The sequence below is a fragment of the Scyliorhinus torazame genome, chromosome 3, assembly GCF_047496885.1.
Source record: "Scyliorhinus torazame isolate Kashiwa2021f chromosome 3, sScyTor2.1, whole genome shotgun sequence".
In the NCBI taxonomy this organism is placed as follows: Eukaryota; Metazoa; Chordata; class Chondrichthyes; order Carcharhiniformes; family Scyliorhinidae; genus Scyliorhinus; species Scyliorhinus torazame.
The window spans coordinates 204,049,038-204,075,116 of NC_092709.1; the positions used below are offsets into that span (position 1 = coordinate 204,049,038).

General features: G+C 48.0%; 1 long non-coding RNA gene across 1 annotated transcript in view; it reads left to right on the forward strand.

The window, feature by feature from the left end:
• The window catches only part of LOC140409567 (uncharacterized), a 75,014-nt gene that overhangs the window by 11,465 nt on the left and 37,470 nt on the right, over nucleotides 1-26,079 (forward strand). The window contains exon 3 of the long non-coding RNA XR_011940400.1: nucleotides 18,513-18,656. This is a non-coding gene — a long non-coding RNA (uncharacterized lncRNA). The remainder of the gene's footprint in view (nucleotides 1-18,512; nucleotides 18,657-26,079) is intronic.

Consider the following 26,079-nt stretch of genomic DNA (forward strand, 5'->3'; position numbering starts at 1 on the left):
TCTAGATGGTAGCAGTTGTGGTTTGGAAGATGCTGCCTCAGGAACCTTGGTGAGTTCCTGCAATGCATCTTGTAGATGGTACACACGGCTACCACTGTGTGTTGGTGATGGAGGGAGTTAATGTTTGTGGAAGGTGCAGCAATCAAGCGGGCTGCTTTGTCCTGGATAATGACCAACTTATTCTGTGTTGTTGGAACTGCACTCATCCAGTCAAGTGGAGAATATTCCATCATACTCTTGACTTGTGCCTTATAGCCACAGTATTTATATGTCTCATCCAGTTCAGTATCTGGTCAATGGTAACCCCCAGGATATTGAGAGTGGGGGATTCAGCGATGGCAATGCCATTGAATGTCAAGATGTGATGGTTAGATTTTCTTTTGTTGTAGATGGTCATTGCCTGGCACTTGTACAGTGAAAATGTTACTTGCCACTTGTCAGTCCAAACCTAGATTTGTCCTGAAGGGGGAATTGAGGGAAAATGGATCCAAAAGACCTCAAAGTTGGAAGAGCTGAGGGCATGTGTGTGAATGTGAGGCATGAAGGTATTCACAGAGATATAGATGAATGACGTCACCAGTGTTATTTGTAGATGCGGACAAAGATTTTGATAATGATGCATGAGGAATAAGGAACCAGTGAAGGTTGATGAACCCAGGGGTAATGGAAGGGGGACATACCCTGGAATAGGATGTGGGCAGTGAAGATTTGGATTAGTTGGCTTTTAAATAGTGTAGAGTTGAGAGAAATAGGAGATCATTGGAATAATCTAGTTTGGCGTGCAGTGGAGTGAAGGTGGGCGGTGTAGAGGGGAAATTGTTTTTTAGAACAAGCTCAATGGAGATGGCATTTCATTTGACCCTGAGGCGAGCTTCTGGCTACAGATCTGCATAGAGCCTGTTTCACCTCAGTAACATTTCAAAACCCTACCTCTGCCTCAGGGGATGTGTTGCTGAAATCCCCATTTATGCCTTTGTTACCTCAAGACTTGACTGTTCCAATGAACGCTCAGCTGGTCTCCCACATTCTATTCTCCATAAACTTGAAACCATCCAGAACTTTACTGATTGTGTCCTTAGTCACTCCAAATTCCCTTCCCCCATCAGCCCTGTGCCCACTCTAGCTCCTGGTCACACATCGCCTTAATTTTAAAATTCTCATCCTTGTCTTCAATTCCCCCCATGTTGTCATCCCATCCTATCTCTGTAATCTCCTCGAGCCCTACAATCCTCCGAGATTTTTGCACTCTTCAGTTCTGGCCTTTTGAGCATCCCCAATTTTAATCACTTCAGCATTGGTGACTGTGAATTCAGTTCCTTGGTCCTAAACTCAGGAATTCCCTCACTAAACTTTTCGGCCTTTTCTTCTCTTTCACCCTTTAAGATACCTCTTCAAAAATGCCACTTTGGCCATCTGTCTGACGTGGCTCAGTGTCTAATTTTGTTTTATAATGCTCCTGTGAAGTACCTCAGAATAGTTTATTATCGTAAAGGCACAACGTAAAGTGGTGTTGTTAGCCTTCAGTAGCCATTTTTTATGGATGGTTGAGCACGTAGCTAATTGTCCACAAAACAATGGGGAAATCAGATTAATGCTTATTATCGTGCTAGTGACATTGATTTTAATACGTAAATTGAGCCCTTGCCCATTTTGTGGGCACACTTCAATCCAATATAAAATTCTGGCCGGAAGATCACATGCTGTACTAATTGGGCAGTGGTGTGGGATTAAAAACAGAAAATGCTTGAAACGTTCAGGGGGTCAGGCAGCACCTGTGGAGACAGAAACAGAGTTAATGTTTCAAGTCGGTAATTTGTCATCAGAACCCTCGTGGAGGTGATTTTCAGCTCACTCTCCAGATCGGCAGTTATACATTCCACGCTAGCTATTGATTCTAGCAGTGGAAAACATACATTTATGTCTATGGCGCATATTTTGCTATTGTTTCAGGTGTTTGTCAGGCCTAATACAACAAACAATACTTCCTCCATAAATATAACTCAAAAATCAATTATTATTATGGAGGGTTCTGACTTTGTTTTAAGTTAAAATACAAGATGCCCCCAAGTAAATCCAGATTTTTTGCATTGGATAGCTGGCGTGATCTAGAATATGGGGCTGGATCCTCCGCACCCCGCTGCCGAAATCGCGGCCGGTGCGGGGGCGGAGAATCCAATTTCCTGCAAGGAATCGGGACCAACGCTGGTTCCCCGATTCTGCGGGCCCCGAGAAGCGGCCTACTCGGGGAGTATGCCGCACCACCTGAGACTTACCTGGGGCCATTGGCAGAGGCCTGCTCCGCCATTCTCCGCCCCCGACGGTGCGGATCTAATATGCTCCAGCCGGTCGGGATACTCGTGTATCCGCAGCCGCCCTGGTCGGGGGCATGTGGGGGGTTTATAGGCGGCCGGGGAATGTTTGTGCGGGGGTTGAGGGTCGGGCGCACGACCGATCAGGGGGTTTCTTTTTTGGGTCCAGCTCCGCTATCCGAGTCCGCCATGGAGCACACCGCGGCCGCTGGAGGCCGCCGCCGTGCGCATGCGCGGCCATACGGCCTGGAAGTGCGGTGGCCCGTATCTGCAGCAAAAGCTGCTAGATCGACGCCGGTTCCCTGCTCGCCCCCTGCAGGGCTAAGAATTCATGTCCCTTTCATGCCAGTTTTCTGGTGTGAGACTCCACCATTTTGACGCTGGCGTGGGGACATAGTTCCAATAATGGAGAATCCAGCCCATGGCCTTCATGAATTTAGTCACTTTCTTTGAAGACAAAGCTGTCCATTGTAGAAAGCTGTGTTCTCTTTCTAAAACACTGTGAATTGTGGCCTGGATTAGCCATCAGTTAAATATTTCCTTCCACACTAACCCATGGGATGAAATAACTACAAAAAGATGAAAGATTCCCTACTTCATCTGTCATCAGATTCTTTGTTCTTGCTCTTGAAATTCTTGTTGCTTGTTGAAAAAGTAAACCCATAAGATTTAAAGATTGAACTGATATTTTAAAAAATGTTATTAAATTGATTTGATTTGGGGATTTTGAAACTGTTAACCTATTGAGAACAAGCTGATTTTTTGGGCTGTAGTAGTCAATGCTTCCATCTGGGCCAAGAAATAATTTCACATATTTTTACGGACTTCAATTAACCTCAGTTTTGACTCTATTACCATTTGAATTTCATGGAAACATCTGAATAGTTTATAAAGTACCCAGTTCTGCATTGTTACATTTTGAAGACAATAATTCAATAAATTAACTGTTACATAAGAACTAGGAGCAGGAGTAGGCCATCTGGCCCCTCGAGCCTGCTCCACCATTCAATGAGATCATGGCTGATCTTTTGTGGACTCAGCTCCACTTTCCGGCCCGAACACCATAACCCTTAATCCCTTTATTCTTCAAAAAACTATCTATCTTTATCTTAAAAACATTTAATGAAGGAGCCTCTACTGCTTCACTGGGCAAGGAATTCCATAGATTCACAACCCTTTGGGTGAAGAAGTTCCTCCTAAACTCAGTCCTAAATCTACTTCCCCTTATTTTGAGGCTATGCCCCCTAGTTCTGCTTTCACCCGCCAGTGGAAACAACCTGCCCACATCTATCCTATCTATTCCCTTCATAATCTTATATGTTTCTATAAGATCCCCCCTCATCCTTCTAAATTCCAACGAGTACAGTCCCAGTCTACTCAACTTCTCCTCGTAATCCAACCCCTTCAGCTCTGGGATTAACCGAGTGAATCTCCTCTGCACACCCTCCAGTGCCAGTACGTCCTTTCTCAAGTAAGGAGACCAAAACTGAACACAATACTCCAGGTGTGGCCTCACTAACACCTTATACAATTGCAGCAGAACCTCCCTAGTCTTAAACTCCATCCCTCTAGCAATGAAGGACAACATTCCATTTGCCTTCTTAATCACCTGTTGCACCTGAAAACCAACTTTCTGCGACTCCTGCACTAGCACACCCAGGTCTCTCTGCACAGAAGCATGTTTTAATATTTTATCATTTAAATAATAATCCCTTTTGCTGTTATTCCTACCAAAATGGATAACCTCACATTTGTCAACATTGTATTCCATCTGCCAGACCCTAGCCCATTCACTTAGTTTATCCAAATCCCTCTGCAGACTTCCAGTATCCTCTGCACTTTTTGCTTTACCACTTATCTTAGTGTTGTCTGCAAACGTGGACACATTGCCCTTGGTCCCCAACTCCAAATCATCTATGTAAATTGTGAACAGTTGTGGGCCCAACACTGATCCCTGAGGGACACCACTAGCTACTGATTGCCAACCAGAGAAACACCCATTAATCCCCACTCTTTGCTTTCTATTAATTAACCAATCCTCTATCCATGCTACTACTTTCCCCTTAATGCCGTGCATCTTTATCTTATGCAACAACCTTTTGTGTGGCACCTTGTCAAAGGCTTTCTGGAAATCCAGATATACCACATCCATTGGCTCCCCGTTATCTACCGCACTGTTAATGTCCTCAAACAATTCCACTAAATTAGTTAGGCACGACCTGCCCTTTATGAACCCATGCTGAGTCTGTCCAATGGGACAATTTCCATCCAGATGCCTCGCTATTTCTTCCTTGATGATAGATTCCAGCATCTTCCCTACTACCGAAGTTAAGCTCACTGGCCTATAATTACCCGCTTTCTGCCTACCTCCTTTTTTAAACAGTGGTGTCATGTTTGCTCATTTCCAATCCGCCGGGACCACCCCAGAGTCTAGTGAATTTTGGTAAATTATCACTAGTGCATTTGCAATTTCCCTAGCCATCTCTTTTAGCACTCTGGGATGCATTCCATCAGGTCCAGGAGACTTGTCGACCTTTAGCCCCATTAGCTTGCCCATCACTACCTCCTTGGTGATATCCATCCTCTCAAGGTCCTCACCTGTCATAGCCTCATTTCCATCAGTCACTGGCATGTTATTCGTGTCTTCCACTGTGAAGACCGACCCAAAAAACCTGTTCAGTTCCTCAGCCATTTCCTCATCTCCCATTATTAAATCTCCCTTCTCATCCTCTAAAGGACCAATATTTACCTTAGCCACTCTTTTTTGTTTTATGTATTTGTAGAAACTTTTACTATCTGTTTTTATATTCTGAGCAAGTTTACTCTCATAATCTATCTTACTCTTCTTTATAGCTTTTTTAGTAGCTTTCTGTTGCCCCCTAGAGATTTCCCAGTCCTCTAGTCTCCCACTGATCTTTGCTACTTTGTATGTTTTTTCCTTCAATTTGATACTCTCCCTTATTTCCTTAGATATCCACGGACGATTTTCCCTCTTTTTACCGTCCTTCCTTTTTGTTGGTATAAACCTTTGCTGGGCACTGTGAAAAATCACTTGGAAGGTTCTCCACTGTTCCTCAACTGTTTCACCATGAAGTCTTTGCTCCCAGTCTACCTTAGCTAGTTCTTCTCTCATCCCATTGTAATCTCCTTTGTTTAAGCACAAAACACTAGTGCTTGATTTTACCTTCTCACCCTCCATCTGTATTTTAAATTCCACCATATTGTGATCGCTCCTTCCGAGAGGATCCCTAACTATGAGATCCTGAATCAATCCTGTCTCATTACACAGGACCAGATCTAGGACCGCTTGTTCCCTCGTAGGTTCCATTACATACTGTTCGAGGAAACTATCGCGGATACATTCTATAAACTCCTCCTCAAGGCTGCCTTGACCGACCTGGTTAAACCAATCAACATGTAGATTAAAATCCCCCATGATAACTGCTGTACCATTTCTACATGCATCTGTTATTTCTTTGTTTATTGCCTGCCCCACCATAATGTTACTATTTGGTGGCCTATAGATTACTCCTATCAGTGACTTTTTCGCCTTACTATTCCTGATTTCCACCCAAATGGATTCAACCTTATCCTCCATAGCACCGATGTCATCCCTTACTGTTGCCCGGATGTCATCCTTAAATAACAGAGCTACACCACCTCCCTTACCATCCACTCTGTCCTTCCGAAAAGTTTGATACCCTCGGATATTTAACTCCCAGTCGTGACCATCCTTTAACCATGTTTCAGTAATGGCCACTAAATCATAGTCATTCACGATGATTTGCGCCATCAACTCATTTGCCTTATTCCGAATACTGCGAGCATTCAGGTAAAGTACACTTATGTTGGCTTTTTTACCTCTGTTCTTAATCTTAACACCTCGATCAGTAACCTCTCCCAAGTTATATTTCCTCTTAACCTTTCTCCTAATTTTCCTTGTCGTCGAACCCATATCTTCCTGTAACAACCTGCCGCGTCGCTTACCATTAATGTTTTCACTTCCCGTTTTATTTCTTTTAGTATTCCTGGTCCTATTCACTGAGCTCCCCTCAGTCACTATACATTGTACTGTCGCCCTTTTTGATTTTTGACTATGGCTTCTCTGCCTTACACTTTCCCCCTTACTGCCTTTTATTTCTGTCCCTGTTTTACTACCTTCCAACTTCCTGCATCGGTTCCCATCCCCCTGCCACATTAGTTTAAACTCTCCCCAACAGCTCTAGCAAACCCCCCCCCTAGGACATCGGTTCCAGTCCTGCCCAGGTGCAGACCGTCCGGTTTGTACTGGTCCCACCTCCCCCAGAACCGGTTCCAATGTCCCAGGAATTTGAATCCCTCCCTCTTGCACCATCTCTCGAGCCACGCATTCATCCTCTCTATCCTGACATTCCTACTCTGACTAGCTCGTGGCACTGGTAGCAATCCTGAGATTACTACCTTTGAGGTCCTACTTTTTAGTTTAACTCCTAGCTCCCTAAATTCAGCTTGTAGGACCTCATCCCGTTTTTTACCTATATCGTTGGTGCCTATGTGCACCACGACAGCTGGCTGTTCACCCTCCCCCCCAGAATGTCCTGCAGCCGCTCCGAGACATCCTTGACCCTTGCACCAGGGAGGCAACATACCATCCTGGAGTCTCGATTGCGTCCGCAGAACCGCCTGTCTATTCCCCTTACAATTGAGTCCCCTATCACTATAGTCCTGCCATTCTTCTTCCTGCCCAGCTGCGCAGCAGAGCCAGCCACGGTGCCATGAACCTGGCTGCTGCTGCCTTCCCCTGGTTACAACTCCCTCAGGGGCCAAGCCCTATATTGTATACGGTTCCCCTCCTACACCTTGGAGTACAAATTCCCCAGGTGATTTGGGTGGCTGAAAGACGTGCTGTTAGGTGAATTGGCCATTCTGAATTCTCCCTCTGTGTACCCGAACAGGCGCCAGAATGTGGCGACAAGGGGATTTTCGCAGTAACTTCATTGCAGTGTAATGAAAGATTATTATTAAGTTACTTATTAAAAGTCAGTAGAATAGATTTCAGTTAAGGTCTCCTGGGCGCAATACTCCGGTCGCCGACACCAAAATTGCGTTCGGCGATCGGCCGGAGAATCAAAGTTTGTGCCAAAATCGGGGGCGGCGGTGCTTTCGCAATGCACCACCCCTACAAAACGGCATACTCTAGGAGTACTCCGCAGGCTATATCGACTGCCTCAGGACGTTGCCTGAGGCCCTCCCCCCGATGCTCCGCCTCCGAGTTCCTGACGACATGGGTCTCTCATGGTATTGCTTGTTGGGAACTCGGCGTGGCAGTTGGGGACTCAGTCTAGCGCCGCCGCATTCGGGGGAGAGACGACACGATCTGCGGGCAGGGGGGACTTTGGCAGGCGCTCGGGGAACTGTTGGGGGGTGGTTCGAGGGTGGCGAGGATGGCGAGCCTGGCCAAAGGGGGGCACTATTTGGCAGGCCAGGTCCCCGCACGGCTGGCGCCCTGTTACACGGCGCGGCTGCTGTAGGTCACCGCCGTGCGCATGTGCGGCTACGGACCCTGCAATTCTCCGGCCGTATCGGCAGTTAGAGCCGGGTGCTCTACGCTGCCTGCATGCTAGCCCCAAAGGAAGATCGGTGGCCGTTTTGCGCCGAATTTTCGGTCGTAAAATGGCACTGTTCCCACGTCGGCGTCAGGACACAGCCTGAAAATCGGACAATCCAGCCCCCCCGTGTCCCATTCCTCCTGGAAACAGTGCTGCCAATCTCTCGGTGTGCAAAGCACTGACCTTAAAAATATATTGGGCAACCTTATTGAGCAAATGGGAATCCTTAAGTTGATTGCTGGTTTGAAATTGGTCAGCCAATGAGCGAGATTAGGCTGTTTATACTCTCTCCAGTTGTTCTGGTCTCTAATGGCAGACAAATCCAGTCATATAAAAGTGTGTGGGGCAGTTAACGTGCCTTTTAATTGGCCAGTTGTTTCCATATTGCAACAGTTGTTGTGTTGGTCCTGACTTCATTTTTAATTCCGAGGCCCAGGACTTGCCTCTCTCTGCCAGAGACTAATTGGCTTTCTTTCTTGTTCCATTTTGAACGTGCCCTGGGGGCTCTCGGGTGATGACTGCAGGTGGCGCTCTTCCTGTTTCTCTTCCCACACACAAGACATATGCACAACCACAGCATTTACAACACAACAAATCCTCTAGCTCCCCATTGCTGACCCAGTGACAACAGACAGCTTGAGGGATCCAAACTCTCAGGAAAGGCTGGGAATTAAAGCTACTACCAGAGACAAATTAAATAAATTGGTGACTCATTTTTTATGGAGGTAGTAATCCCATATGAATGCACCAGTTGCTGTATGATAGCTAAAGCAGTGCTCTTATTGCAATAAAGCAGTTCACACTGCTGACCCAGTGGTCAGAGTGTTCTGTTTCAAAGATCACTGTTTCCAGGAAGACAGTTTCATTAGTAATGGTCAACAGTTCAGCGAGATATTGTAAACACACTCAGTCATTTTCAGGAAGTTGTGAGGAAATGGCAACAGGAATTTTACTTGAGTTACAACATGTAAAAAATCTACAACAATGGTATAATTCGCCCCAAGAAGAAGAGGTGATGGTAGTTCAGTGAAGTGAAGCTGTGTTACAGTGCAAATGCCTCTAATTCTCTTGAAGCATGCCACATGTGACCAAAACCCCTTTTGAGAGTGGCACATGCTAGCTCACTGCACAGTCAGTTTACACTAAGGTGACATGTAACAAAGTCAAGTTAAGGTTAACATGCTTAATCCTTCCCCCTCCCTCATTCTCATTGGCTTAAACATTTTTATTGCCAAATAAAAGGAACGCAAAAGCAATTGGCTGCCAATAAACCCATAACCTGACAAGCAAAGAAGCAATAGGCAATTTAAAGATTAAATGCGAACGTATTAAATATATAATCAGGCTGTTACATAACAGTTAGCTTAAAACTGTTAAGTGTTGCTTTTACAAGTGGCAAAAACATTACAATTCACAGAAACACATTTTGATGTATTTGTTTAAAACTACAATTCTGTTGCTTCTTTGAGCGGAGTGGAACAAACATGGCCATGGTTCCTGCAGGGGCAGTAATTAACTAATGGAAAACAAGTGGAGTATTGTCAGGGGACCCTACAAGAACAGTTAGCTCTTGTATTGGCTAAAGGGGGAGGGGAAGCCAGCAGAACTGCTACATGCCTTAAATGCCCCAAAATCCGAAGTTAGCAAAGAAAATCAACTCAAAATGAATCTTTTGTGGTTTCCTATTTATTTATATAACATTTGTCAAGATAAAACATTCACAAATATATAGACTTCGCTCAGTCTAGACTGTAGTATATTTGCATCTCTTACTTTGCTAATTACAGAATAAGCAGGAAACTTTGGTAAAGAACAAAGTAGCTGCACAATTTATAAGAAGGCTTTGTTGCACTTACTATCAGTTGTTTTAGAAACATTCACAGTTTTTTCTACTTATTTATTCTCTTTCTCCAACATAATTTTTTTGGATTTAGACCGCCCTTCTTATTCACTGTGTTGTCCTGCATATTTTAACTTACATTTCAACAATTAAAAAATCTGCAAGCAATTTACTATGTGATACAACATCTGTTCTTAAGTATGTGTGATGTAGCAATACTCTTGTTCTATAGCACCCCAGACAATTGGAGGTGGAGTTCAGGCCTACTTGCCAATGGCTGTGGTAGTGAAAATCCACTGAAAGAGCTAACAGGGGTTGGAGATTTACTTACTTATAGGCTTACAGAAACTTATGCTTGGCATCACCTAAACATTATTTTTTGATTCATCTCATCTTCTGCCTTTTGTGTCGGCAATCAATAAACAGGCTGACAGCACAAAAGAGGATAAACCATCTTGGCCCTTGTAGACTGCATACCAGGGTACAGAAGGGAGCGATATTGAAATCGATCACATCCTTTAAGAAATGCATTGGAATTTGGAAAAGCGCCGAAGGATTGGCCAAGATCTAAAGTAACAATAACTATGGGAACTGTAGTAGTGAAAAGGTATTCAAAGGATCGGGTAATAAGGAACCTGAGAAATATAAATAAACAAGAATTAAATTAGCATGGCTTTATAGGAAAGTCTGATAAATGAACTTGACTTTTTAGATTAAATGATGGATTCAATGGTTAAAGGGAATTCAATGGATATTATAGCCCAATACTTCTGGTGGAGAACTGCACCATTGAGCCCCAATCCCATCCCAAATCCCAGGACATTGACCTCGACAATGGATTCAGACGTGACAAAGTCACACAGAGCTCAGCTGGCCCTGCAAAGTTCTCCTCAATAGATTTATCAGATAATATGAGAAAATATTAAAAAAACTATTAACTATATGCCAATTTCTGAAATACATCTAAAATGTTCTACCAAGAATTGGTGGACAAGAGACTTGAGCACTGCAACTTCATGAAACAAAGGGTGCGTGAAAAAAATGCTACTGGCCTGCCTGTCTGATTGAGGGTAGCGGCGAGGGAGACCTCTGACGCGTCGCTCTCCACCTGGAAAGGGACGGACTCGTCCACCGCACGCATTGCGGCTTTGGCGATGTCCGCCTTGATGCAGCTGAAGGCCAGGCGGGCCTCGGCCGCCAATGGGAAGGTGGTGGCCTTGATTAGTGGGCAGGCTTTGTCCGCATAGTTGGGGACCCACTAGGCGTAATAGGAAAAGAACCTGAGGCACCTTTTCAGGGCCTTGGTGCAGCGCGGAAGTGGGAGTTGCAGGAGGGGGCGCAGACGGTCAGGGTCGGGTCCTGGAACCCTGTTTTCCACGACGTAGCCGAGGATGGCTAGCCTGGTTGTGCGGAAACACATTTCTCCTTGTTGTAAGTGAGGTTAAGGGTTTGGGCGGTCTGGAGAAATCTCTTGAGGTTGGCATCGTGGTCCTGCTGATCATGGCCGCAGATAGTGACATTGTCCAAGTACGGAAACGTGGCCCGCAGCCCGTACTGGTCCACCATTCGGTCCATGGTTCTTTGAAAGACCGAGACCCCGTTTGTGACGCCGAAGGGGACCCAGAGGAAGTGGAAGAGGCGGTTGTCTGCCTCAAAGGCCGAGTAGTTGCGGTCCCCCGGGCAGATTGGGACCTGGTGGTACGCAGACTTCAGATCCACTGTGGAGAACACCCGGTAGTGCGCGATCTGTTTAACCATGTCTGCGATCCGGGGAAGGGGGTACGCATCAAGGTGCGTGTACCGGTTTATGGTTTGGCTATAATCTACAACCATCCGGTTCTTTTCCCCGGTCCTGACGACCACCACCTGAGCTCTCCAGGGGCTATTGCTGGCCTCAATGATCCCCTCCCGCAAGAGTCGTTGGACCTCAAACCTGATAAAAGTCCTGTCCTGAATGCTATACATCAGTATTCACCAAAGAGAAGAAATTGGTAGATGTTGAGTCTGGAGAAGGGGGTGTAGATAGCCTGGGTCACATTGAGATCCAAAAAGACGAGGTGTTGGGTGTCTTAAAAAATATTAAGGTAGATAAGTCCCCAGTGCCCAGAATACTGAAGGAGGCTGGAGAGGAAATTGCTGAGGCCTTGACAGAAATCTTTGGATCCTCACTGTCTTCAGGGGATGTCCCGGAGGACTGGAGAATAGCCAATGTTGTTCCTCTGTTTAAGAAGGGTAGCAAGGATAATCCAGGGAACTACAGGCCGGTGAGCCTTACTTCAGTGGTAGGGAAATTACTGGACAGAATTCTTCGAGACAGGATCTACTCCCATTTGGAAGCAAATGGACGTATTAGTGAGAGGCAGCATGGTTTTGTGAAGGGGAGGTCGTGTCTCACTAACTTGATAGAGTTTTTCGAGGAGGTCACTAAGATGATTGATGCAGGTAGGGCAGTGGATGTTGTCTATATGGACTTCAGTAAGGCCTTTGACAAGGTCCCTCATGGTAGACTAGTACAAAAGGTGAAGTCACACGGGATCAGGGGTGAGCTGGCAAGGTGGATACAGAACTGGCTAGGTCATAGAAGGCAGAGAGTAGCAATGGAAGGATGCTTTTCTAATTGGAGGGCTGTGACCAGTGGTGTTCCACAGGGATCAGTGCTGGGACCTTTGCTGTTTGTAGTATATATAAATGATTTGGAGGAAAATGTAACTAGTCTGATTAGTAAGTTTGCAGACGACACAAAGGTTGGTGGAATTGCGGATAGCGATGAGGACTGTCAGAGGATACAGCAGGATTTAGATTGTTTGGAGACTTGGGCGGAGAGATGGCAGATGGAGTTTAATCCAGACAAATGTGAGGTAATGCATTTTGGAAGGTCTAATGCAGGTAGGGAATATACAGTGAATGGTAGAACCCTCAAGAGTATTAAAAGTCAAAGAGATCTAGGAGTACAGGTCCACAGGTCATTGAAAGGGGCAACACAGGTGGAGAAGGTAGTCAAGAAGGCATACGGCATGCTTGCCTTCATTGGCCGGGGCATTGAGTATAAGAATTGGCAAGTCATGTTGCAGCTGTATAGAACCTTCGTTAGGCCACACTTGGAGTATAGTGTTCAATTCTGGTCGCCACACTACCAGAAGGATGTGGAGGCTTTAGAGAGGGTGCAGAAGAGATTTACCAGAATGTTGCCTGGTATGGAGGGCATTAGCTATGAGGAGCGGTTGAATAAACTCGGTTTGTTCTCACTGGAACGAAGGAGGTTGAGGGGAGACCTGATAGAGGTCTACAAATTTATGAGGGGCATAGACAGAGTGGATAGTCAGAGGCTTTTCCCCAGGGTAGAGGGGTCAATTACTAGGGGGCATAGGTTTAAGGTTAGAGGGGCAAGGTTTAGAGTAGATGTACGAGGCAAGTTTTTTACGCAGAGGGTAGTGGGTGCCTGGAACTCGCTACCGGAGGAGGTGGTGGAAGCAGGGACGATAGTGACATTTAAGGGGCATCTTGACAAATACATGAATAGGATGGGAATAGAGGGATACGGACCCAGGAAGTGTAGAAGATTGTAGTTTAGTCGGGCAGCATGGTCGGCACGGGCTTGGAGGGCCGAAGGGCCTGTTCCTGTGCTGTACATTTCTTTGTTCGTTGTTTGTTCTTTGTTCTGGTGGTGACTGGCTTACAGTCGGCGGTGAGGTTTGCCAAGAGCGGGGTAGGGTCGACCTTTAGGGTCGCGAGGCTACATACGGTGAGTGGGGGTAGGGGCCCGCCAAATTTCATGGTCAGGCTCTTGAAGTTACACTGGAAATCCAGTCCCAACAGGAGAGGAGCGCAGAGGTCAGGGAATACATATAGCTTAAAATCAGCGTACTCGGCGCCCTGTATTGCTAGAGTTGAGGTAGTGCACCCCCGGATCTGCACCGAGTGCGACCCAGAAGCGAGGGAGATGTTTGGTGTGCCGGGAAGATTGGGAGCGAGCAGCGTCTCACCATGTCTGGGTGAATAAAGCTCTCTGCGCTCCTGGTGTCGAACAGGCAAGGTGTTTCATGTCCATTTACCCGGACGGTCATCATGGAGCTCTGGTGGTATTTGGGTCGCGACTGGTCCAGGGTGACCGCGCTGAGTTGCGGGTAGCCGATGTGGTCGGAGGTGCTGGGGTGGTCCCAAGATGGCTGCCCCCGTCGGTCGCACGTGTTGGGCGGCGTTGCAGATGGCGGCCCCCGTCGGTCGCACGTGTCGGGCGGCGAGGAAGGTGGCGTCCAAGATGGTGGCCACCACGAGTCGCAAGTGGCGGGCCGCGTGGGCGAGGATGGCCAAGATGGCGGCCCCCGTGAGTCGCACACGTTGTGCGGGCTTGAAGATGGCTGCCCCCACGGGCAGCACGAGGCCGATGGTGCATCCGGCGGCGGAGCCGGCAGGCAAGCTGCTACACTGCGGGATCTGCGGGCCTGTGAGTCCGAGGGTCGGGCCTGCGATTTTGAGGGTTTGGACCTGGCCAGGCAAACCTTACCAAAATGTCCTTTTTTCCCCGCAGTCGCTGCAGTTCGCGTTCCGGGCCGGGCAGCGCTGCCTGGGGTGCTGATGCTGGCCGCAGAAATAGCAGGGAAGCCCCCCCCCCCGGCCGCAGAAATAGCAGGGAAGCCCCCCCCCCCCCCCCCGGCCGCAGAAATAGCAGGGAAGCCCCCCCCACCCCACCGTGTTGGGCGGGCAGTCGCACGGCACAGGTCTGGGGTACTCTTTGGTCGGGGGTCCACGAGGGGGTCACGTGATCAGACGGGAACGCGTTGAGGCTTTGGAACGCTACTTCTAGGGAGGAGGCTAGCTTTACCGTCTCTTCCAGGTCTAAGGCACCCTTCTCGAGTAGGCGCTGTCTCACGTAGTTGGACCGGACTCCAGTCATTTAGGCGTCCCGGACTGCGAGGTCCATATGTTGAGTGACTGTAACGGCCTGGTGGTTGCAACTTCGCGCAAGGATTTTGAGGTTGCATAGGTACTCCTCCAGCGGCTTCCCGGGACGTTGGAGATGCCGCGCGTTCACCTCGTTCACTGGCCTTACATATAGGCGCTTCAACATTGCGAGCTCATCTGCATAGGTGGAAGCTTCCTCGAGTTGAACAGAGATTCGATGGCTCACCCGGGCGTGGAGGAGGCTCAGCTTCTGATCGTTGGAGACGGAAGGCCAGGAGGAGGCTGCGAGGTAGGCCTCGAAACAGAAGAGCCAATGCAAAAAAATCCCTTTCGCCTCCGTGGCTTGCGGGTCGAGTTCCAGTCGGTCAGGTTTGAGGGCCGATTCCATTGTGGTGTTGCAGTCGATTAAATTGATGTGACCATCAATTCACACGAAACAAGGAGTAGAAGTAAACTGTGGCTTTAAACGACTAGAACAGTGCCTGCCTGTGACTGCTCTGCTACTGGGAGCCGCCTACAGGGCTACTGCTCTTTATACCTCCCCTCAAGGGGAGGAGCCAGGGGCGAAGCCCACAAAGGCACCAGCATGATACATCGCAGGTAATACCTTACAATGGTCCATAGGTGGAGCCCTCATGGGCAACAGCGTGATACAGTTACATACATGGTGAATGGTTAATGCAATACATTCACCATAACTTGCTGTTCATTATGCTTAGGAGAAGCCGCTAGATGTTCCTTCAACTTTTGGTAAAGTTACTAGAGACTGTTTACAGTGTGACACCCTGGACATGGGACCTGTGCAATTACAATAAGCAACAGTGTGTCTCTTTAAGCAATCAGGTTGAAGAATCCTCACTGAGACATATCAAGGGGACTTTTAACTTCCCTAACCTGGAGAAGTGGGGTGGGGCTGGTAGAGCCATGGGGAACAAGGAAATCTGGGAAGCAATCCTGGAGTATGGGAAAGGGGACATGGTCCCAGGGTCCAATCCCAGATTCTGGAGAGAGTTCAGAGGCCAGTGTACGGCGGGGAAAAGATTAGAGGCCTTGGTGAAATGTTTGGCGATATTAGAGATCTTGTGCTTGATATCAGACGTGAGAAGGTGAGGGGCAGATCATAGACCACGAGTAGGAACTTGCAAGTGTTGGGGATTGTGTCTGATCGCAGGATGTTGGCCAAGTGGGAAACTAAATCCAGAAAGAAAATGGAAAGTTGCTTGCACCCTGATTCAGCTGCCCCGTATTGGTTTAGCTGGTATGCCTTCCAAGGCTCATGAAACCCAACGGCCAGAGTAAAATTACAGATTGTGAATACATGTTAGGCACACAGTCTCATTATAATATTTAAAGTCAACCTTCTTCCTTGTCACGCACAGCACCACCTCCCCCACCCCCACCATGTTCCAACTCCATTATATATGGAAGCGGGTTAGTTGGAGGCGGGTTGGGATCAGGATTCCCATTTTTAATGTTTTAACCCCCCCCGACCTGTCCCAAACCCATCCATTCTTTGGGGTTAAAACATCTCATGCAAAATGTAAACCAATTAGAGTATTTAACACAATTACTGAATTAAATAGTAACTGGGCCCTGGACCTGATCCCCTCCAAAATTGGGATTAAGAGGGTGAAATGGAATCCTGCTCTGGGTCACTGTCCGTGTGGAGTTTGCACATTCTCCCCATGTCTGCGTAGGTTTCACCCCCACAACCCAAAGATGTGCAGGTTAGGTGGATTGGCCACACTAAAGTGCCCCTTAATTGGAATGAAAAAAAATAATTGGCTACTCTCAATTTATTAAAACAAAAGAGTGTAAAATGGAAGAAATGGCAAGAAAAAGTAAAATGAAATAGTTTATTTTATTTTTTATTAAGATCTCAAACAATAATTAAACAATAAACAATGGGGAGGCGATGGCATAGTGGTATTGTCACTGGATTAGTAAACCAGAGGCCCAGAGCAAAAGACTATGGATGACCATGAAACCATTGTTGATTAGTGTCCAAAGAAAAAGGTTAGGTTGGATTACGGGGATAGAGGCTTGGGTGGGGTGTTCTTTCCAAGGACCGGCGCAGACCCAATGGGCCGAATGGCCTCCTTCTGCACTGTAAATTCTATGATTGTTGTAAAAACCCACCTGGTTCACGAATATCCTTTAGGGAAGGAAATCTGTTGTCCCGGCCTGGTCCGGCCTTCATTTGACTCCAGAGCCGCAGCAATGTGGTTGACTCAAGGGCAATTAGGGATGGGCAATAAATGCTGGCACAGCATGTCCAATGACACACCATGTCCAATGAATGATGTACATCAGCAACTGTGTGGTGCTCACCAGATTGTGCCCCAGAAGCCTGACTACTAACATTGCCCATCAGAGGTGCGTGTATCTGTGCTGGTGGAGGATGGGGATGACAGCTGTGACACCTCGATCGTGTCTTCCTTGGATCTCCCCTCTGAGGTGGTCTTCTGGGAGGTTGGGGAGGGGGCCACCCAGGATGGGCCTGCACCGTTGGCTGGAGGACCTGTGGGAGAATGGACATGTGGTCAGTGGGAGGGATGGGTCAGCCAGTAACAACTCATGTTTGACAGGTTGTAAAATGGCCTGGTCCCTTTTTTTAAATAAATTTAGAGTATCCAATTATTTTTTGTCCAATTAAGGGCCAATTTAGCATGGCCAACCCACCTGTCCTGCACATCTTTGGGTTGTGGGAGGTGAGACCCACACAGACAAGGGGAGAATGTGCAAACTCCACATGGACAGTGACCTGGGGCCGGGATCGAACTCGGGTCCTCGGCGCCATGAGGCTGCAGTGCTAACCACTGCACACCTTGCTGCCCGGTGAGCCCAGTGGTCCCTAACCACCGCGTGGGCGACCTCCCTGTCCTCAGCCACCCCAGTCACCTCCAGGGCCCGCTGCTTGAAGGAGGAGAGGATTCTTAAGTCTGGCACCCACACACCAGTCTGGGCCCACTCCAGGCAATTATGGGAGAACTTTTCCTGAGGAGACACAGAGAGGGTTTCATTAGTCACATGCATGATCACAGTGGTGGGAGGGGGATGTGAAAGAAGGGTTGGGGGGGGTTGAAGGGGGTTGAAGGGAGAGGGGTTGAAGGGAGGGTTGGGGGTCACATGGAGAGTTGGGGATTGCTGGATGCTCGCATGGGGAACGAAAGCCCTCAGTATGGGGTGGCGCTGGTGCCCACTCACTAATGCTGCCTGGTGTAGGTTGTTGACCTTTCGTCGGCACTGAGGACAGTCATCCTGGTTACATGCCCGGAGCTTACAACCGCCGCCACCTCATCCCAGGCAGCACTGGCTACCCTCTGCGTGACCCTCCAGGACCCACAGGGGAACAGGACATCTCTCCTGGCCTCCACTGCGTCTAGGAGCGTCCCTAGGTTTGCATCCCCGAATCTTGGGCCAGTCTCCTGGGCAACATTGTTACGAGCTCGCTGGGGTTGGCTGAGCAAGTGTTGTTTAAGTGCTGCTCGACCTTGTTAGCGGGGGGCTGGTGAGCACGGTGCAGGCGAATCAGGTGGCGAGCCTTCATTTGCGACGAGAAGCCCATGGGGCCTCGTTAAGTGGACCAATTAATGTTGAATAGCGTTGCCGGCCTCACTGGACCGAGCGCCGGGAAGCTCGTGGCAATTCCCGCTCGCTACCACACTTCAAAATCTTTCCAGAGAATCACGCCGTTACATTTGGTTCCCTCGTCCAGGTCATTTATATATCTACTAAAAGCATTGTGATTGACAGCTCATTGGAACTTCAAAGCGTGGAATCAGATTGTTTACTTTTATAACTCTGCAGGGATCCATTAGGTCAGGGTAGCAGCTGTTACTCTAACCATGAGTCTACCTCTTTGATCTCCAGGAAATAACAGCTGTAGGGGCTGCCCCTTCCCTGCCTATGAAGATAATGAACACAGAAAAGGAGGAACAAAACAAGACCAAATCCTAATTAGGGAGTTTACACACTAGACATTTTGTCTGACAGAGAATCAACATGTAAGGACAGGTATGCTTTTCTTGGAGACTTGATTAAAAAAATGTATTTCACATGAAATTGCCAATGATATAAACACACCCCCAGTGAGATTCTTACAGTCTTGTCTCTGGTTGTCAAAATCTCAGGAACGGGGCAGCACGGTGGCGCAGTGGGTTAGCCCTGCGGCCTCACGGCGCCGAGGTCCCAGGTTCGATCCCGGCTCTGGGTCACTGTCCTTGTGGAGTTTGCACATTCTCCGTGTCTGCATGGGCCTCACCCCCACAACCCAAAGATGTGCAGGTGGATTGGCCACACGAAATTGCCCCTTAATGGGGAAAAAAATAATTGGGTACTCTAAATTTTAAAAAATGAATTGGGTACTCCAAATGTATTTTTATAAATCTCAGGAACTATCAATCTCTAGCGGAGGGACCCTTGCTGTTGAGGAATAACATAGGCTATTGTATTCAAAAAGTGACTGAGATACAGACCCACCCACATTGAATGCAACAAAAACTTGTCTTTAACATAGTAAAATGTCCATGGTGCTTAATTCACAGGAACATTAACAAATATCATATGACACTGAAACACAAAGAGATATTAGGACAGATGGGGTAGATATTAAGAAATATCTTAAAGGAGGAGAATGAGGTAGGGAGTTGGAGAGATAGAGTGGAAAATCTCAGAGCTTTGAGCCTATCATCTAATAGTAGAGTGATTAAAATTGTCAGCGCACAAAAAGTCAGATTTGGAGGAGCACAGTGGTCTCAGAGGGTTGTAGGGTTGGAGCAAGTTACAGAAATAGGGAGAGCTGTGGTCCTGGAGGGTTTGAAAACAATGAGGGGAATGTTAAAAATGAGGTGTTGTTGAAATGGGGGCTAATATAGGCCAGTGAGCCCAGACATGATGAGCGAACATGACTTTGTACAGGTTAAGACACAGCTGGCAGAGATTTGGGTGCATTTAAGTATATGAAATGATATGAAATGAAAATCACTTATTGTCACAAGTAGGCTTCAAATGAAGTTACTGTGAAAAGCCCCTAGTCGCCACATTCCGGCGCCTATTCGGGGAGGCTGGTACAGGAATTGAACCGTGCTGCTGGCCTGCCTTGATCTGCTTTCAAAGCCAGCGATTTAGCCCTGTGCTAAACAGCCCCTCGGAGAGTATAAGATGGGAAGCCAGCCAGGAGAGCATTTTAAATCAAGTTACTTCACTCTTCCTTTAAGGGCAGCACGGTAGCACAAGTGGGTAGCACTGTGGCTTCACAGCACCAGTGTCCCAGGTTCGATTCCCCGCTGGGTCACTGTCTGTGTGGAGTCTGCACGTTCTCCCCGTGTCTGCGTGGGTTTCCTCCGGGTGCTCCGGTTTCCTCCCACAGTCCAAAGACGTGCAGGTTTGGTGGATTGGCCATGATAAATTGCCATTAGTGGTTAGGAGGGGCTGTTGGGTTGTGGGGATGGGGTGGAGGTGGGGGCTTGGGTGGGTCGGTGCAGACTCGATGGGCCGAATGGCCTCCTTCTGCACTGTATGTTCTATGTCTATGTCTTCACAGATGCTGCCATGGGTTTCCAACATTTTCTGTTTATATTTCATGTTTCCAGCATCTGTAGTATTTTACTTTTATTTTAGACATTGGAGTAGTAAGGACTCGAGGTGATAAAGACATGGATGGGGCTTTCAGCAGCAGATAAGTTGACGCAGGATCCAAAATAGGCAATGCTATGGAGGTAGAAGTAAGCGGTATCGGTAATGGAACAAATATGGAGTCAGAAGCTCACCTCATGGTCAAATAGAGTACCCCGGTAGTGATCAGTCTGGTTCAGCCTCGCCCAGAGGACAGGAGTGGGAAGAGATTGTTGGCTCGGAAAAGGCTTGTGGTGTGGGCCGAAGCCCATGGCATTGTTCTTCCCAGTATATAATTGGAGGATGCTCATCTAGTCAGGAATGTCAGGAAAGTCCCATGACAACTCGGAGGCAGTGGGCGGGTCGAGAGAGGTAGTGGTGAGGTAGAATTGCGTGTCATCAAAGTAACATGTAGAACCTGACATGTTATTGGATGATGTCATGAGGGGCAGCAAGGTTTTCTGAGCTTGCACATGAATTTTACAGATTCAGCCACTTTTTGATGGCCAGATTGTTCGACCAAATCAGCTGACCTCAAGATTAGGAGATATTAGCTAACTTGGATTAGGAGGTATTAGCTACCTTATCAAACCACAGCACATGACTCCTTGCAGAATTCAGCACAGAACTGGTGCAACCATGCACTCAAGTTGTCCCAATGCATATTAGAGCAAACATTCACTAGAGGACCCGAACTTGCATGAAGTGGAAATCACCTTCAGATTGCCACTCTGCTCATTTTTAATTGTGTATTGCTAGAAAAAGACATTTAGTCACATCAAGATAATCACAATAAAACCAAAGTCAAGGGAAAGCACAAGTGAACCTTGCCGTTGGGAATTTGTCCCAGTGGAGGTGGAGAATTGCTAAGGCCCCGAAGAACACTGGGTCAGGCTACCTAATGATATGCCAACGGCGTTTACTGTACTTGCGTTCTGGACCGCATTGACGGCGCTTTTGAGGCACCAGAATATTGTGATTTGGCGTGAACCTCCGGCCACGATTTCGGCGGCAAAAACAATTTTCCGCCCTATCGCGTTTTGTAGCCACGTAAAATGGCTGCGTTCCGATTAATCTGGCCAAAACCCAGTTTAAAATGGCTAACCCGAAAGACTTCTGGGAAAAGCAGCTAAGAAGACACAAGCAGGCAGCTGCAGACAGTATTGCATATTCGGCTCTGGGAAGTTAGCCCAGATCGATACTCAGGTCTATCAACAGCCCATCAACCCAGGTATTTGCAGTTGCATTCAGGACTGTTTGCAGCCCATCTATTCAGACATCCACAGTTAAATCAGCTATCCCCGGGAACAATTGCAACATATTAGCAATTGAATACCGGGCCAGACCTGTCGGCGCCTGCAGTGGCCGAAACAAAGACAGGTGAGCGACCACCCCCCGATCGAGGAATCGCCTCACCATTGGACACATCGACTCCAGAGATTGGGGACAGATCCAATCATTTGGGACTCAGGGTCAAGGGCCGCCCCGGGAGGCGGGAAGCCCCTGGCCCTATAAAAGTGGGGGTCCAAGTTCAGATCTCGCTCTCTCTCCTCTTCGCCTGCTCGAGACCTTCGCAAGAACAGCAACCGGCAACTGTAAGTTTGAATCCAGCGATCGCTATCTGGTAGAGACACCTAGCCACCGACCTGTAGCAGCCTTTTGAATCCCGCGGGCCAGATCGGATTGGACAAGCCATTCGTTTCCCTGACCTGGTGGGCTCTTCCTAAGTTAAGTATTGGCCAGTAGTGATAGGTTTATTATATAGATAGTAGTATTAGAGTATTAATATTGCTTGTTGTACATAATAAATGACCGTTGTTTTAATCCTTACTAAGCGGTGTGCTGTGTTATTAATCATAACCTGAACTTGAACCACGTGGCGGTATCATAAAGATACCTGGCGACTCATGAGCAAAGGTGACGTAAAGAGCAAATAGACTAAGGTTAAAAAGAGCAACAGTTTCCACCGTTGGCCAATGGAGAATCCCGCCCAATGTTCTCCCGGAGCTGAACTACACTTGATTGTGCTAACGCTGGGAGTTTACTTTCGGCGTCGCGAAGCAAAGAATCCAGTCCGATATCAGTTGTGGATGAGCAGTAACTGGGATGGATATTGTTCACACTTGCATTATTTTTATTTCCTCCTCAGATTATGACAAACTCCCCTTGTCAAAACATAATGACAGCCTCTTCTGTTGGACTTTCTCTGCTTTTTTGCTATCACATGCACCACCACCTATTTGGTACTTCTCTGCAGCACTTGTTCTTCAGCCCTCAATATGGTTTCTCCCAGATGTGGGACAGGTTTCGGAACCAGGGTGTTTTACTGGATTGGTGATGCATGTTGGAACATGTCCAGCCCTGTGTACCTGTACATCCCAAACGTTGTTTCCCCTCTTCTGCATTTCCATTCCTCAGAGCTCCTAGATACACTCAATGTCCAGTCCCCTGTTGCTCCACTCAGTACTCCAACTATACCCCCACCCCCGCCCACATTGCATCTACTTCAATACTTCCCCATATTTACCCATTCCCTGCTCCATAATCTGCTGCTTCCACACATACACATTACACTTTGATCAATCAGCAGTGACATGGTCACTATTGTTTACTTCACAACCTATCTACAGTGCCACAGTTATGGAATGTGCCACAAGTCTTGTTGAATTATTTTGTTGCAATGCTTACACAGTTTTAATATTGGTCCTGTTCCAGGAAGATTGTTTTTTCCTAAATTACTAATTTATGATGACATAAATTTCTATTCTACCTGCTGTATTTATCGGAAGTTTGCTCTCTAAGCCCATTATTCTTCTCTGCATTCTATGTGCTTATGTACGTATGTCTGTGCTCTGTTTTTTGTTTCTTTATTCTTTCCCAGGGCGTAGACAATGTTGGCAATGCCAGCATTTGTGGTCCGTCCTAATTGCCCTTGAAATGGGTAGCCTTGCTAGGTCATTTTAGAGGCCATTTAAAAGTCAACTTGGTGTTGGTCTGGAGTCACTGTAAACTTGCCTGTTTAGTTGTCAAAATGGCAGATTCATTTGTCATCAAGGCGGCTGCACAGCTTTCAGGCCCATCATTTATCGGCCACTAACTTCGCTTCCAGCAATATTAATATCTTTCTGTCCGAACACTAAAAGCAGAATTATCTCAGGCTGTGGGTTTGGGGCAATGTGGAGTGGGAATGTCCTGGAAATGGATGCCGGGCCAGGATCCTGATGTCATCTGGTTTTCTCCAGAGTGGCATTGAGGAATCTTCTTGGTTCTATTGGGTAAGTGATCAAGAAGTTGTCGAGGTGGGAGCAGCATTGGGTCACTGTCTGTGTGGAGTTTGCAGTCTCCCCATGTCTGTGTGGGTTTCGCCCCCACAACCCTAAGATGCGCAGGGTAGATGGATTGGCCATGTTAAATTGCCCCTTAATTGGAAAAAAAAATAATTGGGTACTCTAAATTTTTTTTTAAAGTTGTCGAGGTTGTTACGGAGCCAAGTATGAACTGTTTTAGCTCTGAGTCCTGGATTCCCAGCCAAATAACGTGTTTCCCAACTTGTCAGAGTGGGCCGAGTGGGAAGAGCTTCTTCCGTTAGAGTTTTCATTGCTTCAAGATGATTGTCAATTTCTTGGAAGGCACTTTACCTGCCTAGCACTTAATTCACCTTCAGCTGCACTGCTTTGCTGCCAATCTTCACACAGAGTAGGAGCAGCTTATGCAGATCCACCTTCTACCTCTGCTGAAGAGCAGAAGCCATACAAGCTCCAGCTTTTCCAGGGGAAACAGTAGAAACAGCATGAACTGCATTCTCCTCAGGCACATATCCCTCCAAAGGGCAGATGGGCTGGGTACTGAGGTCCAGCTGGAAGGAGGCAAGACCCTAGTACAAGATATACAGGCAAAGGGTCTGCTCTCCCAACACATCTCAGCACTAGTGTCTCAGGAGTTTAGGCTTCACAGCAAATCATTGCTGACATATTCTGGAGCAAGATCTCCTTTACAGTGGAGGAGGTGAGCACACATTGCCCATGGTGACAAGTATTCGAGGTGTCCCCCGTCCCCCCTCCCCGCACCCGCCCACCACCTGGGTCTCCACTTCTCACCAAGTTGCTCTCTTCTCCTGCAAGGAGAGAAAGCAGAAAGACAAAAATGTTTGCAACGGCTTGTTTGGAGAGGAGGGAAAAGATTGTGGACGGATTCTTATTAAAAAATTGCGAAGCGCCAGTTCCGGTGAGAAAAATGGTCCGAGTCCCGTCGGTGGCATCAGCAGGATTTTTCATGGAATTTTGCCAAACAAAACTGAGTGGGCATGTATTACACTGCCACTCTGGTGGGGAGGGGCCTCTTATTCCCAGGAACCAACTCCAAACATATTGAGGCGCCATATTTAAATGGTGTCTCGATGAATCCTGCAATCTAATGGCCCCCAGCTCACATCACGGAGGTCTCGGGGGTTCTACCCCCACCCACTAACATTAATCACCAGCAAGCACCCCCTAAATGTCCTCTCTACCTCGCCCACCACACACGTACGCACCCCCGAAGCGGCTCTCACTAGGTTCCACCCCTGGCACTGCCTCCTGGCACACATTGGCAGTGTCAGGTTGGCAATATGGTTGACTCTGAAATGCTCTCATGGATGGGCAATAAATGCAGGCCCAACCAGCGGCGCCCACATCCCATGAAATAATTTTTTTTTAAATTAGCAGTGTTACCCTGACAGTGCCAACATGTGCCAGGGATTGGCTGGGCATGTCCGTTTACCTAACCCCCCCCCGCCCAGCCCCCCCCCCCGCGCCCGCCCAGCACCCCCCCCCCAGCCCCAGCCCCCCCCCCCAGCCCCAGCCCCCCCCCCCCCAGCCCCAGCCCCAGCCCCCCCCCCCCAGCCCCAGCCCCAGCCCCCCCCCCCCAGCCCCAGCCCCAGCCCCCCCCCCCAGCCCCAGCCCCACCCCCCCCCCCAGCCCCAGCCCCCCCCCCCCCAGCCCCCCCCCCCCCCAGCCCCAGCCCCCCCCCCCCCCCCCCCAGCCCCCCCCCCCCAGCCATCGGGGATTACTCTCACATCTGCATCCCGGAGGGATCCCCTCAACTGCTTTATCCCTGGCTTCACCTGTTGTAAATGACGCTGGCGAGATGTCACGCTGGCGTCCAGCGAATATTCCATGAGCGGGGAGCTTCTGAAGGAAGTGCTCACTAACAACATGATAACGACATGGACAAAAAGAGAGTGCCAGGCTCCTGCAGCCCGATTCACTCTACTCCACTGGAGAGAGGAGGGGGTGAACATTCCAAAACCCTATCCCACCGGAGAGAATTGTGTTTTTGATTCTCTCCAGATTTTGGGCGAGTGCAGTTTCTCACAGGCAGGGAGAGTGCGGCTCATAATCGCCCCCATTATTTCTGTTCAACAGGTTTGTTTCGATGTCACTAGCTTTCGGAGCGCTGCTCCTTCCTCAGGTGAATCTGCAGAAGGTTCCTCAGATTCACCTGAGGAAGGAGCAGCGCTCCGAAAGCTAGTGACATCGAAACAAACCTGTTGGACTTTAACCTGGTGTTGTAAGACTTCGTACTGTGCTCACCCCAGTCCAACGCCGGCATCTCCACATCATTATTTCTGTTGTATGACAGTGAATCAGTGAGTGGGTAATGGGATGTGGGCAAGTGTGTGTGTTGGCTGTTGAGATTGGGATGTAAGGCGAGAGAGGAATGAATGCCTCTACACAGTGAATTGAACTGAGGAGTGATGAGCAGGATAATGTCAGGCAAGTCAGATTGTGGGGCTTGGCATCTGAACGTGCTGTGCCATTCACCTGTCGTGCCCTCCTGAGGTCCA